General features: G+C 39.1%; 1 protein-coding gene across 1 annotated transcript in view; it reads left to right on the top strand.

Moving 5' to 3' along the window:
* Positions 1 to 2,594: 2,594 nt before the first annotated feature.
* LOC132132127 (tripartite motif-containing protein 3-like) overlaps positions 2,595 to 12,428 on the top strand; it is a 29,711-nt gene continuing 19,877 nt past the window's right edge. The window contains exons 1-2 of the mRNA XM_059544411.1: positions 2,595 to 2,644; positions 3,385 to 3,446. The gene's annotated coding sequence lies outside the window, so the exon portion shown is untranslated. The remainder of the gene's footprint in view (positions 2,645 to 3,384; positions 3,447 to 12,428) is intronic.

Here is a 12,428-nt window from a genome sequence, read left to right as displayed (position 1 = left end):
CCAGTCGATATGCGTTGTTCGGCTTTTTGTGTTGATTTTCCTCCACTTGCTTTAATGGCTGTCAAGAGGTCAATGGTCTGCTGAATGTGGCAACTTGCATCAACTAAAGATGTTTGTTTTCGTTGCAGTTTTAGCGACAGATTTTGTAGTTCTCGCAGGACATCCTTCATACATGCCAAATCAGCCAAAAAACCTGTGCTTGTAAGGAGTTTGTGCAGGCCCCTGAATTTCTGCCTCTCTGTGTCGCAGCGAGATGTGTCTTCCATGGCTGTTCTGAATTGGTGCGCCAGTGCAGGATAATCGTTCCATACTGCCTTCACAGTGCGAAAACTACTAGCCACCCAACGAATTGTAAAGATTTGACCTATTTTTAGGATTTGCATGTTCAAACTTGTAGCTTCCTCCTGGAGCAAACGGGCGTTTTTTGATGACTGGTTATAGAGGGCGTAAAGTTTTAAGATAAAAAACTCAAATTGGTTACATCCAGCTACTTCCTTAAGTGAGTCTTTGACAGCTAACTCAAGTCGGTGAGCTAGACAGTGTATTGACTGAACTTTGGGGAAATCTTGTTTGAGTTTAGTGATGAGTCCGCCGACTCTGCCCGTCAGTACCGCTGCTCCATCCGTTGCAATGCAGATGAGATTTTTTCCCAGAAACTCATCATCCAGTTCCGCTTGTCTCAAGCTTTTGCTCAAACTTTTGTACATCGATTTGGCATCCGTGCCTTCTGAAAGCTCAACGATATCTAAAAAAACATTATCCACTTCCCCCGTTCCTGTCATGTCACACCGCACATAAATGATCATATAAGCCAGGCCATGAACTGTGCTCTCATCTATCGTGATACTGATTCGTGATCCCAGTTCTTTTATTTTTTAAACAAATTTAGCTCTCATTTCACTGGCGATATGTCCGATTATTTCAGCACAAGCATGGTCTGATTTGTGCGCATTTCCCACGTTTGCACCATTAAGTTTTTGAAGGGACATTACAGCAGGGAGCTTTCTGTAGGCCATTTTTTCCTTTGGCCACCATATAAGCAGATCTGAAAGACGTAGCTGTTTCTTGCATTAAATTAGCATTTACTTCAAGTACCTTGTTTGGGAGCACATCCTTTTCCATCATCTCCGAAATCTCAACCGCTCTTTTGTGTGCCAAACTGTCCCGATGCTTGTAAATCTTTTTCCGCAGGTTATTCTGTGACTCGCTGCTGACCCCTCCATTCATCCATTCCTCTGACAGATGTACTCCCGTTGCTCTTTCGGCGAGCAACAGGCTTTTAGCCTCCATGCAAATAGAGCCATGTATTCCTGATTCTCCACTCACTCCATTGCTTTGTTGTCCAGTTGAAAGGTGTTGCATGATCGCCTGGTCTGCTGCAGGTCGCAGCGGTGGTTTCTGGCGCCAAAGTCTCGCTATCCTCGGTGCTGGTGCTGTCACTAGCAGCAACTTTTAGCGGCGGCAGCTACGGTATCACCGGCAAGCTAGTTGTAGCTGGTGCGCTGTCATCACTCCTATTTGTTTGTTTTGTAAATCCAAATTGACTAAGGTTTGGCTGCTTTCTTTTTGACATTCTTATTAGTATCCACAGAGTGTTCCAAAAAACGATATGTTTTGAACTTGAAGTTAAGCTAACATTCAAATACCAACTCAGTGAGAAGTTCAAGTGGTGACGTAAACGTAGTAATTTCAGTGCAGCGCCGCCACGCATAGATGGTCACAGCAGGAGACACAGCGGAAAATAGTGTTCGGAAATAGTAATGTAATGAGCGAATAAACACACAACATTGACACATTTTTAATTTCATCATTTATTTCAGGAACCTTAATGTACATAAAATCAAAATCTATATGCGACACAAAAAATGGACAGTGTTTTAGATCTCCCCCTAAATGTCTCAAAGTAGGCTTTCAGGGGAGCCCAGGTCCTTTTCAGGGGACCCGAGCTCCCCTTAGCTCCCCCGTAATTCGAACCCTGTGTGTTTCCTTTCTACATGATTTCTGCTGCAGTCTGAACTTAACACATTCACTTTGACTGCTCGTGTTCATCAAGATGGAAAAAGGAGAATTTGCCATGTTGTCTTGGTGATGGTGTATGTTTACAGTACATGATCTCACTTGGCTGGTGTCTCGGTGAAATAATACCCCCTGGAAAAATCCAGAACACAAACTCTTCTTTCATCCAGTCTTCAGCGCTCTCACTATCAAGGCTGATTTTGTTCCTGAAACTAGAACATTTTCCAAGTTCTTCTCACATATTTTTAGACTGTTTAAGAACCTATTTCCACAAGTAAGTTACAATAAATATAATCGTACATATAAAAATTTTGTTTGTTCTGTTAGAGTATCCCACCATTAAGACCACTAGTTAATAATAGTATGATTTTCTATGCTATCTGTTTTTGTCACAAAGTAAAGCATGCTGTGTGGAAAAGGCATGATTAGTGTCCATTTATGTTTGTGCGAGAGAGAGAAAGAGAGAGAGAATAGAAAAGAAAAAAAGAAACACAGGGAAGAAACCTGAGCTTTAGAGAAGGAAATGAGGACAGGATCACTTTGTTGGGGACTCAACAATCCCCTTTTTGCAAAACGCACATCTGGAGTCTGAACACTACCAACCTGTGATATTTTTGAGCCATCTAAAGTAAGTAGTCCTATACCAATTTTTTTTTTTGACAATTCTTTAATTTAATATTAGAAATGGAGAGAAAAGTTTGCATATTGCATGAATCCTGAAATCATTTAAAATTAGTATGCATTATATTAGATTATTAGCAAATTAAGATTTTACTCAACAATATTTGAGTTTGTTAGTATGCCTAACATCCCAATCTACGTTATGTGGACCAGCCAACTGTGCTTACTTCAAATTATTATAATATATTTAAAATAGCTTGAATATATTGATATTGTAACTGAGTAAAAACTTATTAACATGGCATAGCCTAATGTCTCATAGTAAGCAAGAAAAGCAGTGGAGCGAGTTACACAAGGATTGCCTTTGGGTTGTTAAACAATTAAATAGTACGTTTCTGTTTACGTTTGTAATGAAATATTTTCTTAGTGCGCTCAGTTGGGCTTTTCCCACACCAAGTTATTATTTGTGTTATCAAAAGTGACCGGGAGATGTCGCTATAGTTTAGTCAATTTTGACTGCTTACTGCATGTGAGGAAATGGGTAAAACTAGCCATGGAAACTTTTTGAGAACTTTGTTATCTAACATGGATTAAATACAAAAAAGTTAGGTTGACTCCTTTCACTGTTTCGTTATTTTTAATACTCGTAGAACCGCTAGTAAACCACTCATTTCCAAAGCCTAGTGTATTGTCATGTCCTGTGTTAAGAGTGATTTATTAACTTTTATTATGTTTTGTCCTTTATAGATCAGTTGGAATGATGCCACACTCTAATTCAGCTTGATAACTGAAAGCAGCAAAATGTTGTGGTGAGTTGGTTAACTCCATTATGATTGTTTGTGTTGGGAATCCTCTAGTGGATAAAACGTTGCATTTTGGGATTCGAATCTGTAATTGCGATTATCACAATTTGCTTTTCTCAATAAGACTTCTGTTTGTGTCATCTAAATGTGGGGGGCAATAAACATAACATTTCTCACGAGCAAGTTTTGAAGGGGACACCAATAAAACAGGCAAGATTGTATTTGTGTACAGAGAGGAAAGCCTTACTATTGCATGGAGAACGTTCCATTATCCTTCTTCTCAAAGTTTCTTTCTGGTTCAATGAAAAAGCTGACTAAATTGACCAAAACATTCTGCAAAACATTTTTTTTTTTGCAATGTTTTTGAAGTTGTTTACAAAATCAAGCCACCAAAATACAATGGAATTTGAACTTAACTTCAACTTTTATTTATTTGTATAGCACATTTAATAGCAATGTTGTTGCTTCACAGTTATAATTAAAACATGCATATATAATTCAAATATATATTTTGATTTGTTCAAAAAGTGGATTCATTCAGTAAGGAAACACCTCCTCATTGTGTTTCTCAAAATTAGTGCTGTTACTGCTGTAGATTAGTTTTCAACTTTTTTCGTTGGTGAAATAGAGCTAAAACAGGCAATATGGTGCCTAAAATGCACTTAATATTAACTTATTGTTTATTCAATTTTTATAAAAATCTAAATCACATTTGTTATGCTAATATCTGGAGAACAACTGCACTCTTATTGTGATGTTATATTAGATTGACTATATTAAATGAAGTAAACCGACTAAATCATAGTGAACGCGGGAAAATCTAAATGCGCACCCGCGCTAATCTAATCTAACGTACAAGACTGTGTGTATGTCGGTGGTGAGGTGAGATGAAAATGGGAGCAGGCAGTGGACCAAAGCAATGTGAGGCAAAGCAGGGAGAACTCGAGATGTTTAAAACTTTTTTTGTTGTTGTTGCTCCGTTTGCATTTGTATTGTTTTACTACTTACACAATTAGTTTAACTATATATCATTATATTATTTACAATACACATATTTCAATTATATTTTAGAGGGGGACAACCCTCAGATAGGGGGGGTCCGGACCTCCCTGACCCCCCCACGATTTCCGCCTATGATTTCCGGGTCCATGTTTGCCGGAAACGTGTGAAAATAGATGTGACCCTGTGAAGTCATTCACCGATTATTACATGAGTCATGAGTAAAGCTGGATATTACCTGTATTTGACCTCCAACACAGATCAAAACACTAACACTAAAGACGTACTAACAATGGTGACCAAATGACTTACATTCAATATCATTCAACCTTGAGCATCACAATGAATGGGTTTAGGATTTAAAAGAGATATTGTGAAGCTGTCGCAGCAATGTTCTGTTTCAATAAGCCAAGAGGCAGAAAGTCTTTTCAATATTTCTTTCTTGCAAGAAAGGTCAACAGTCTTATATGTTGGCTACAGAGTGTGACAAAGAGGAAAACCATGACTCAACATTTATACGTTCATCAAATCAGGATGCGTCTATCTCATCCAGTCATAATGGCCACTCAAGATATGTGTCCATTTAAGATATCCAACTATGTCCCCTAGATGCCCAAGTATTAAATGCAAATAATTTTCTTAGAACCTAAGAACAAAATAGCATTTCTCACACACACACACACACACACACACACACACACACACACACACACACACACACACACACACACACACACACACACACACACATTAAATACACTTCCTGTTATCTCTCAGTTTATCAAAATCTTTAGCATATTGATGAAGCATTCTATAGAGGAAAGAAAACAAAGCAAATAATAATAAGATTTCAGACAGTAATAAAATTTCCTCCACATAAACAGGACTGTCGCAGGACTGTTCTAGGTGAACATATCTGATTAAGAACTGAGCTTTAAAATGTTTTTTTAATCCCTTTGGTCTATTCTCAGTACAATGAACTCATGAAGACAGTGGCAACTGGGAGTTAAATCTCTTTTTAACTCTGGTGAATATTAAAGTTAAAGTAAAGTGTAACACCAGATTTTAAAATAATGTTTTTGATGCTACATAATTAAGGGACCAGAGACTTTCTCATTTCAATGAGCCACGTGTATTGCACCACAAATCAACATACAGTCAGTAACTCACAATGTACATATAGTTACACAGTTGCATGGAAAAAATCAAACAGTTCAGTTCAGACTTCTGTAGCAGTGTCTTTGGCTACTCAAGGTTCAGTCTTAAGTGACGTAGAAGCAAGATGAAATTGGGGAAGAGGCCCCATCTGCCTGCAACCGAGCTTCCCAAATAACTGTCCGTAATATGAACTGTAGTTTATAAAATGAACCATAGATGGCAAAAAGTTGTTGTGGACAAGACGAAGACAGTTAATCCCATTTTTGATCAAGGGCCTATCAATAGTCCAGCTGCCAGCTCAGGCCTGCATGTTGAACCCTATTTGAGTAAAAGAACCTCAGGTTCCTCAAATGAGGGAAATGAGCAAGACAGCATTGGTGAGAATACTCCTCCATGTGGTTAACACATACTTCCTACTCCATACTTCTTCTCTTACCCTTTTATGCTACTAGGCAACTCACTGGCTAGAGCACCCCTAGTGACAGGATTAAATAATGCACACCCTGAAAGCTAATGGGACAAAATGTAACTGTCAACTGTTACACACCCCTTCCCCAAAAAAAAAAAAAAAAAAAAAAATCAATTAGTCCCAAAAAATCTCTTTAACTTTTCAACATGGTAAGTATCAATTTGACTCGGGTTGTCAAGCATTACAACCTTGTAATTGACATTATTAACCCTTTTCAAGATTTTTGCAGGACCTTGCCATTTTGGAGCTAACTTGGCCATAAAATAGTCAGCAGCACGAGACAGAGGGTGAGTAAGGATCCACACCAGATCTCCTTCTTCAAAGGATTCGACCTTTCTACGTTTATTGTAGTATTTTCCTTGCCTCTCTTGGGCTTGACTAGTCTTCTTCCTCACTTGGTCAATAAGAGCTTTCTGTCTCTCAACAGTGCTGTAGGCTACATGATCGGGATTAGGCGGCTTACGAATTAACCGCTCAAGTGGACCTTTTAACTTACGCCCTAGTGCAATCTCTGCCGGAGTGAGAGCCGTGCTTTCTTGCCATGCTGAATTAATGGCATACCGGAATTCTGGTATCCACTTGTCCCAGTCACGGTGATTGTCATGGACGTAAGATGCTATCATCGTTTTCAAGGTCCTGTTGACCCTCTCAGTTAAGTTGGTCTGGGGATGATAAGCTGTAGTGAGTTTTTGAACTACACCCCATCGTTTGCAGGTATCGTTGAGTAGCTGGGCAGTGAACTGAGGCCCACGGTCAGAAACTAAATATGCCGGAGCTCCCCATCGTGTGAACATTTCTTTTGTCAGAATGTTAGTTATCAGATGAGTTTTAGAAGACCGTAGAGCAAAGAGTTCTACCCACTTACTGCAATAATCCACAAAGACTAATAAGAATTCATTGGATCGTGGGCTTCTTGGGAAAGGACCCATCAAATCTACTCCAAGTATATAGCCAGGCTCTACCACTGGGGTTGACTGTAACAATCCAGATAGCTTAGAGATTCTTGGTTTGTAGGCTTGACATGTCTTACATTGGGTACAAAAACTCCAAACGTCTTTACGAATCTCAGGCCAATAAACATTGTCAAGTAGCCTCCGTAAGGTTTTCATTCTTCCCAAGTGTCCGCTCAATGGGTTTGAATGAGCAAATTGCAAAAATGCTTCCCTCAGTGATGCAGGTATGACTAATTGACTAGTGCTCTCTTGTTGCTTGCCAGGTACCCTGCGAAACAAGTAGTCATTCTGCACAATGTAAGCAATACGGTTTGGATCGGTATTGGGTTGCTTGGCTGACTCCCATAAAGACTGTAAAGAAGAATCAAGCTTTTGAGCCTTCCCAATCTCATCCCAACTGACTGGTAAATTAGGGTCTGGTTTTGTGGGTTGACATAGGGCAATGTGGCCTACCACTTCTTGCACAGGTATTCCTCTGGATAGGGCATCCGGTACAACGTTACATGATCCCTTACGGTACTTAACCGTAAAGTTAAAACTTTGCAGCCTTAAAGCCCACCTGGTCAAACGGGAAGATGGTTTAGGCTGATTAAATACCCAAGTCAGGGCTGAATGGTCTGTAAGTACTTCGAAATTCCTTCCCTCCAGGTACTGCCTCCACTTTTCTACAGCCCACACCACGGCCAGACACTCTTTTTCTGCTGTAGAATAAGATTTTTCTGCTCCCTGTACAAGTCTTGAAGCATAGGCGATGACATGCTCTAAACCATCAATATCTTGGGTCAGCACAGCTCCTAATCCTATGTCACTAGCATCAGTTTGTACTTTAAAGTCCTTAGTGAAGTCAGGTGGCATTAAAACTGGTGCTTGTTGGAGCGCATTTTTAAGATCATCAAAAGCATTCTGACACTCAATGGTCCAATCCCAAGCAGTGTCTTTAGCCTTTAGTGGATGTAAAGGTGCTGCTCGCTCAGAAAAGTGAGAAATGAAACGATGGTACCAACTTGCAAGACCCACAAACCTCTGTACCTCCTTGACATTTTTGGGTACCGGAAAATCACGGACTGCTTTGACTTTAGCAGATTCGGTACGGACCCCTTCTTCCGAAACAACATGTCCTAGATATGTGATGGTTTTTTGCAGCATGGAACACTTCTTGAGGTTGAGTGTTAATCCTGAAGCTTCCAGTTTGGCAAAGAGTTGTTTGAGATGTTGGAAGTGGTCTTGAATGTTTTTGGAATATATCACAATGTCATCAAGATAAACAAAACAGAACTTCCCTAAATACTCTCTCAGAACGTTGTTCATTAGTCTTTGAAAGGTTGCAGCAGCGTTTTTGAGGCCGAAAGGAAGACAAACAAATTCATACTGGTTGTTTTTGGTGACAAAAGCAGTTTTTTGTATACTGTCTTCATCCATTCCTACCTGCCAGTAACCAGACTTAAGGTCCAATGTGCTGAATACAGTCGCTCCATACAAGGACTCCAGGATATCTTGAATCTGTGGCATTGGAAATCCATCAAGAGGAGTCTTGGAATTTAATGCTCGGTAGTCAACACAGAAACGGGTACTACCATCCTTCTTTGGCACTAAGACTACTGGTGCTGCCCAAGGGGATACAGAAGGCCTTATAATGCCTTTTTTAAGCATATTTACTACTACTTCATCTATGAACTTTTGCTTGGAGACAGAAACAGGGTAAGCTTTCTTACGCACAGGTACCTCATCGAGGGTATGGATCCGGTGACGAATTAAAGTGGTCTGTCCTAAATTATCTGTGCATACTGTTGGCCAATCAAGCATAAGACCTTCTAGTTGACGTCTTTGCGCTTTGGAAGCATCAGCTCGATCTACTAAGTCCTTTATGGTGGCAAGCGTAGGGGAAGTCATTGGCACTAAAGGTAATGCAAGGTGCAGACTAACTGTCGGCGAGGGTGAAGAAGTGTTGAAGGAGTGGATTGTATCGCATTCTTCAGGCAGTGTATACGTAGAGTTTTTAAAATCAAGGAGGATTCCTGAAGTCATCAGAAACTCAAGTCCCAATACAACTGAGAAAGTCAAGTCAGAGTCTCTCATCACATAGGCTCTTAGAGGATAGTTATGACCATGGATTGTACTTTGCCAAGATATCTTTCCTAAGGCTGTCTGTACATAACCATTAGCAAGGGAAAACGACTGTCCTCTACTTGATTGCATGACTTCATGTTTTGATGTCAATTGTTGCCAACATGACTCTTGCACTAATGAATAAGTGCTTCCAGTATCCAGTATTGCTTGATATTGGTGGCCTTTGATAGTTATGGGCAATATTAAGGTTGTTATCGGCTTTCCGTCATTCTCTGAAAAGACGGCAATATGTGGATTAGATTGTCGTCCTCTTGGGAATTTATTGGTTTCAGCCGGCTTAGAGGTGTTTTCTTGATGTCTTTGCCTCCAGAAGGCTCTCTCCTCACTCATATCTCTCTCTATGAGCGTTCCTACACATACCAGCTCATCCACAGTAGTTGCAGTACCTCTCAAAATACTGGCTATCCTTGGATTGCAGTTCCGGAGTGCTGCTTGAAGAATCTCACGCTCTGTCATAGCTGGCTTCAACCTCAAACATAATGCTCTGTACTGGTACGCAAACGTCCTGATGCTTTCATCAATTCTTTGTTTCCTTTCTCTTATTCTTCTCTCCACCTCAACTTCATGATCTTCAGATAAAAAGGATTGAAGGAAAGCAGACTTAAATTGTGACCATGTTCTTACTTTCTTCTTCTCTGCCAACCACCAGTCTTTAGCTGTATCCGTTAATACAGAAGGAAGCATGGATAAAATTTCAACATCATTCAGAGGCTGTATAGCCAGATACTCATCGCATCGCTCAAGATATGTAATAGGATCTTCTCCATCTAAACTTCCGAACTTTGGAAACTCTAGTTTGATGGGGGTCTGGCAATGTACAGGTCGAAAAGAACTATGGGTTGCTACAGTGTGGTTAAAACCTGGAGTAGACGTGGCTCCCCCAGAAGACTGAATTAGAGATCTCAGCTGGCCATCTCTCCGTTTCAGGCAATCCATAGTCACTTGTCCCAACTCCTGAACTTTAGTTTCCAAGGTGACTTTTACTTGGCTGCATCCAGCCTCAAATTTGGCAGATAGTGAGTTTTCTAAATGCTGCATATCTGTGTGATGGTCCTTATGCAGGTCTAACATATGTTGCAACTGCCCTTCAATAGCAGTTATCCGATTACTTTGCTCATTCAAGTGGCGTTGCATATCTTTAAAATGAACATCAGAGGAACCTTCTAAACCCTCTATTCTATTTTCAACTTTATGCATTCTTGAGGCCATTATCATGGTTAATAGACTTTCATCTTCTTCATTTTCAGGAGGAGGAGGTAACAGAGAATCATCAAAATCACCTTCTTGTTCTACATTTTCTTGTTCATTTTCAAGATATAAATTACTGAGAGAATGAATAAGGTCTCGGACAGGCTCACGATGCCTAGTGAAATTTTCTGAAGAATAGTCTGGGCTTAAAGGAACATCACCCTCTGCCTCTCTTTGAATGAAGGCCATTTTGCAACTAACAAACCACTAAAATTAACCTTAGCTTTAAAGAACCAAGTTGATGGGATGACACCTCAAAATATGGGTCACAATAAAACACATATGTGGCATGCCTCATTGAAAGCAGAATTTGTGTCTCTCTTCAAGATTCAATCAAGTTTTGCTTTTTCTTTCAGATCCCTGTTCGGGTGCCATATATTATGTAACACCAGATTTTAAAATAATGTTTTTGATGCTACATAATTAAGGGACCAGAGACTTTCTCATTTCAATGAGCCACGTGTATTGCACCACAAATCAACATACAGTCAGTAACTCACAATGTACATATAGTTACACAGTTGCATGGAAAAAATCAAACAGTTCAGTTCAGACTTCTGTAGCAGTGTCTTTGGCTACTCAAGGTTCAGTCTTAAGTGACGTAGAAGCAAGATGAAATTGGGGAAGAGGCCCCATCTGCCTGCAACCGAGCTTCCCAAATAACTGTCCGTAATATGAACTGTAGTTTATAAAATGAACCATAGATGGCAAAAAGTTGTTGTGGACAAGACGAAGACAGTTAATCCCATTTTTGATCAAGGGCCTATCAATAGTCCAGCTGCCAGCTCAGGCCTGCATGTTGAACCCTATTTGAGTTAAAGAACCTCAGGTTCCTCAAATGAGGGAAATGAGCAAGACAGCATTGGTGAGAATACTCCTCCATGTGGTTAACACATACTTCCTACTCCATACTTCTTCTCTTACCCTTTTATGCTACTAGGCAACTCACTGGCTAGAGCACCCCTAGTGACAGGATTAAATAATGCACACCCTGAAAGCTAATGGGACAAAATGTAACTGTCAACTGTTACAAATACCAGGCAGTTATTAATTAAGCAATGGTATTCCCTGTTTGCACATATACTGTATGAGGATACTGGATATAATAAAAGACCCTGATAAATGCTGATGCGTATCACAGACATCAGACATGTGTTTGTTAGCTAAGCTTTACATCATTGGTTATTAAACTTCTTTACTCCAAAAGGCCTCCCTTTGTCCAGGACAGTATTTGGAGGTTCTCATATGTTCCTCTGGTACTTCTTTTGAAATAAAAATTATCAGTTTAATATTGTACATGTTTATTTTTAAGTGTCTTATATTAGCATTAAATGAGGATTATGTAAATATAATGAAATGTAAATTATTGTAAGGCTTTTTGTAGCCCCCATTGGAGTTTAGCTGAGGACCCCTAATGGGGACCCTGTCCACTTGTTAAGAACCATTATTCTAGATGGTTAATGAGAAAAAGGAAAGGAAAAGGTTTTAGAATATTTTGTGGTGGACAAATATTATACATAAAATATATCAATATTTGATTTTCCCATGAATGGGTGTTTCTTTAAGTATGTGCACTTTTATGTCTCATGGATTGATTTCAACTTTTTTTCTGTTATAAAACTTTTTTTAGAATTAGGCCTTCATCATTTATTTATTTTAATTTATTATACTTTCAAATTACATTTATTTAAAGATTTTATTTTACCCGCTGCGCCTAATTTTAGATATTAATACTTTCTTAACCACAATCTACTATGAAACTATGAAAATCCTTCATAAAGTACAGTTTCATTTTAAACTCATAATAAATGATTAAAATTATTAAAATAAGCACTTTTATTATTTTATTTTTTTTAGTTTAAAAATTATTATATTTATGCAAATTGCTGTCATTTCCACTAACAATTTCCAACAATTTCCAATAACAAACTTTCTTCAAAAGTTAGTATACTTGGTTACCATGGAGACATGAAATTTAAGACATGTAATGTGTGAAAATAAATAAATATATTTGCAATGTCATTTCCACCACAC

The sequence above is a fragment of the Carassius carassius genome, chromosome 49 (assembly GCF_963082965.1).
Source record: "Carassius carassius chromosome 49, fCarCar2.1, whole genome shotgun sequence".
NCBI classification, from domain to species: Eukaryota; Metazoa; Chordata; class Actinopteri; order Cypriniformes; family Cyprinidae; genus Carassius; species Carassius carassius.
The sequence above is the reverse complement of the archived record's forward strand: the minus strand, read 5'-3'. Positions and strand labels throughout refer to the sequence as shown.